Source organism: Protobothrops mucrosquamatus, unplaced genomic scaffold (assembly GCF_001527695.2).
Source record: "Protobothrops mucrosquamatus isolate PMUCROS unplaced genomic scaffold, P.Mucros_1.0 scaffold144, whole genome shotgun sequence".
NCBI classification, from domain to species: domain Eukaryota; kingdom Metazoa; phylum Chordata; class Lepidosauria; order Squamata; family Viperidae; genus Protobothrops; species Protobothrops mucrosquamatus.
Window position 1 is genome coordinate 956,805 of NW_015386510.1, and position 5,065 is coordinate 961,869.

Consider the following 5,065-nt stretch of genomic DNA (forward strand, 5'->3'; position numbering starts at 1 on the left):
GCAAATGAATAACTGAATCCTGATCTAGGAAAGGCCACAACTGTGCAAAGGGTCTCCTAAACGCAACTGCTGCCTGCTTCTCAAGCAGGAGTCGCAAGTCCAGGACAACCCCTAAGTTGTGGACCAGTTCTTTCTGGGGCAGTGCCACCCCATCCAGAATCAAAGATGACAAAGTCCCAAATCCCAAGTATACCAATGTAAACAAATGAAGCTTTAAAATCAATTTAAGAACAATGTTTAACCTTTTTTAATTTACTCACAAGCTGGTAATCTTAAATTCTCTGTTCATATAAACCGAGAAACTGGGATATTAGAAACTTCCTGATGGAAAGCCCCTGATTTGTGAATGATGCCTGGATGCCATTTGTGTGGTCCAGTATGATAGCTATTGTCCCCCTGCTTTTCCTTGTATTTCACCATTCAGTTGATTGATAGACTGCTTCCAAGGAATGATATTGTTCTAGACCATGGGTCTTCAAACCTGGCCCTTTTATGACTTATGGACTTCAACTCTCAGAATTCCCCAGCCAGGCATGCTATATATATATATGGCATTTTCAAGTTGTCAGCAAAACAAGTTTGTTTTTTGTAGAGATTCTGAAAATGAAACTCATACCCAGCAAATTTTTTGAGCCAAAGCTCTAAAAAAATATGATTATTCTGCTATAAATATTTTTTCTGTATTTTTTCTTTTCCTATAACATATCTATTATCTATATGAATTATTGTCTGATATATGAGGAAAAGGAACATCAAAAAGGAACATTAATATATGTATGTTGTAATGTTGCCATAGATTAATATTTTAAAAATCATTTAAATTCTGTTATCTTAATTCTTAATAAAAGTTTAAAAAAACCTAAGTACAGTAGATGTTTATTTTCATACTCATGAATGTACAACTACATAACCAATATTTCTGTTAGATACGTTTACGAGTTTAGGCTAGTTATTGACTTAGAAAATGTAAAAACTGTTGACATTCTGTCAAAATTAATGTAGATATCAGTCCAACAATAGCCCCTAATATATATAGGAGCAAGTATTTTTTATCTTGATACAGAAAAGCAGTCATGTGTGAGATTTAATATACATCCTAATCTATCTTGTCATTGCACTAGCCATGGGTGAAGTGCTAATGTATAGGCAACCATTTTATCTTTCTTTTCACATAGTGGAATAGATACACATGACTGACAATCAAATCTGTACTCTATAATTATTTGTAGAATAGTCAGATATGTACAAGAAGAATTATGTACAAGAAGAATAAGATTTATCCTTTATATCGAACATCAGAGAGGTTTATTTTAACGCAAAAAATTAAGCAGTATTTGAGCAAAAAATATGTGTATATTTCCAAAGCAATGACTCTTTGAAATCACATTTGGTTATCAAAAAAAAATGTACACTGTGATTATAGCCAAGCTTAATTGTACAGAACACAATGGAACTTACCCAAAGAAACAAGCATAGAATGTTATTGTTATTTATTTAACACTTCTTTTATATCAAGTATATTGGCTGTTTTCCCAAACAGATTGTCTACAACATGTTGATTTTCACCATAGAATTATTTACTTTATTGTAATCCAGGTATTTTATTAGCTATCTATTGATTCCTTATGACATGCTTTAAAGTAACTGAAAAGATACGCTGTGCCACATCTTTGTGATTCTTGGCAAGAACTAGGAACTTGAATATTACATTTTAAAGTAAGACATTTTTGATGACATTGCAGTTTTTTAATAATTCAAAATTATATGTTTTCATATATCCTGAATAAAAATGAAACTCTAACTTTCTATATTAATGTAGAGCACATAATAATTTCCTGTCTTCATATTAAGGATTTCTTTACAAAGATACCTTAGTTCACTGAAAACAGAGACATTGTGGTAGAAAACCTTCAAGGTATTTACAGCTATAAACTGTTGGAGGGATTTTAAAAGGAGGAGGTTCTGATTCAGTGTACATCAATTCTGCGTATATTTTACTTAGAAGCAAATATCCCTATGTTCAAGGGATAATTTTAAATTGCATTTTTTGCATAGGCATAAATAAAGTACTTCTTTAGATCTAATTGAAGCTTTTGAAGCATATTATAGTGTAATATGACTGCTGTAGCTTCAAATATTTCTTGTAAGACACAAGACACACATTGTTAGCAGTACAATCCTGATTATTTTACTTAGAAGTAAATTATTGCATTGAATTCAGTTTATTATTATTAAGTTTTGTTATTCTAAATCAACTGTTCCCATACTCTATTGATGAAAGTAGTTTGTGATCATTGTGCTTGAGCAAAGATGAAATGTGGAATAATCTGTCGGCTGCATAAAAAAAGGAATTTATGATAACTAAATAAATACAATCCTTATTCCTAAAATAATTACCATCCCATCACCTTTGTATTCCTCATATTCAAATTTTATTTTACACATTCCAGATTTGCTTGTGGGGATCTTTGTTGGATTAAATTATTTTGATTGATAATATGAGATCTCTGTAATGGACAAGAATATAAATGACACCAATATCCATGGTTCTTGGATACTAATATAAATTCATGCTTTGGTTTATATTTTTTTCTTAATGTCATGACAGCAACTAGAATGCTGTTGACATACAGAAAAGCACTAAAACATCTATCTTATTTTCCTATTAGTGGCTTTTCATAATATTTTTTGGGCCAAATTATATGGAAGGAAGGATCTTTATAACATTGGATAACAATTAAGTCCCTTTCTTTGACCCTTTGGGTTTCTACCAGTTGTCTAATTTAACCTGTTTTGTTTCTTTTTCATCAGAGCGTTATAAAAAAAATCAATGCATAAAGTAATTGACACAGGTGGCCAGATTTATTAACGCATAAAGCTCAAGATACTTCGATTAATTTCCATACATTCAAATGGCAAACCAAAGGGTTTGCATAGGTTTTATGCATAATTCTAACATTCTTAAAAGGGGCATGGTATCTCATAGCTTTTTATTGCTGGAAGTTATATAAAACCTACACAGAGTTCTTCCCTGATAGAATGATATTACTGTGCTGAAGATCAGGTGAATAAATGCCAAACTGTTATTTACATATCTGGTTTTAAAATTCCTTTTTAAAAGAATTTGAGGTATGAGATTTGGGTAACTATTCTTGCTATAGAAGGCTGTGATCATTGTCAGGCTGCATGTTAATTTTTAAAAGGATGTTATTATGAATTAAGTTGGGTCACTGAAAGCAGGCAAGGCATAGTAGTAATCTGTAGAGGGATCTAAGCAGTTTGTGAGTAATTCAGTTTGCTGTAAGATATACATTACTTACATTGAATAATTCATCTAGGCTCCTCAATTACCTAAGACTCATTTGGTTCTTATTGTTGAACTGAAAGTTGGAAAACAATACAGATGCAATAGTGGAGTTATGCGCAAAAGGATTCCTGGCAGTACTGTAATATCTTTTCAGTTGTAAATTACTAGAGAACCAGGGCTGCCATCTTTGAGTAGTCCCTGAAGTTTGACGTGTAGATAGTTGGCTATAATTTTCATAGCAGTCAAAAATGTCATGGAACTGCTCAGATCACAATAACTGAAATTTGCTCATTGATATGCCAAATAAAATAAATATTGTATAGAATTTATTGGTGGATTGGGATATTTTTTTCTCTTTCACAGGGATCAAAATATTAGAAATGTAATCTTGGCAAGGGAAAGACTTTCAGGGCTTCTTGCTCAATAGGAGTAATTTTTCTACTCCATTTTCCTCCTATTGCAAGCTGCTATAAAATCTATGGCAAGGAATGAGAAGGTAGCAGCTTTCAGGAGTGATGTCATCTGGTTAATGATGCAAACTGATTAATTTTGCTTCTACCTGATAAAATTCTTGTGATAATCCTTATTTTTAAAGTCACCTGAGCTAAGTATTTTATCGTTGATATATTGCAAATAATGTTTACTATGTTCAAGTATACTTGAATTTTTGACTATTTTTCTTTAATTTGTGAACATACTGTATATTTAAACATTTTTAGAACTATTATTAACAAACATTTAAGAAAGCATACTTATATGTATATATCAGCCTCTGCATTCATTTATCAAATGTCTTGATGTTATGAAGCACCAAAGCTGGAAAATGTTCTTATTTATAGATAATTATTTTCTGTTTATGTAGTATAAACATCTATTATGAAGATTATCAGTTTTCATTTTAAAATAAAATATATAAATATCAATATAGAGTACATTCAAATTTCAGTTTGTAATTGGTCTCAGAATATATATATTTATTTAGTCTCTTTGTTGCAAGATGGATAGAAAACAAATTTAATAATGAGTAATATATTGATACTAATATTTGCATACAAAGTGAGTGGGTAGAGCTGTAGTTATCTACATTGTATCATGCGTGGAATTATCCTTGCGGTGATATAGGAATGCTACATACTAGAATATGATTGCCAAAAATTTGGTAATATCTTTTCAGAATTTCATTATAAGCTTTTGTGAGCAGCAACTCATTCATCAGATGCATTGAAGATTCATTGATTCGAGATAAACATGATGTCAGCCATTTTCAATTATCAGTGATTAACTGATGATATTTTGTAGTAGTTTCTATTTTAAATATTATTGTTTCATTTTCAAGTTTTCTATTTTTTAAAAAATAGGGGTTGGCTAAAAAATTAATTACCAACATAGTCCAAACCATAAACAGTGTTGACTACATGTTAATTCCACATTTTAGTTCAGCAGCCAAGCTCTGAAAGCAACGTGGAGTGTGGTGTGTGGGGAGGAGGGGAACCAATTTCCTCCCCCCATACCGCATGAAAAATAATATTCAGTCTTTCTTATCCAAAGTGATTATTTCAATAGTGTAAATAATGTGGGCTTCTTGGCTATGTTGCTCCTGAAGTACAAAGTGATGGAGAATTCTATTTGTGCATGTTTATAGTTAGATACAACAATTAATTGTAGGAAGATTTTTTTTTCCTCCATAGGCCTATGCTTTCTCCAGGCTCTCCATCTGCTCTTTTTGACACCCCTGTCATTAACTGTCATTTTCCTTTA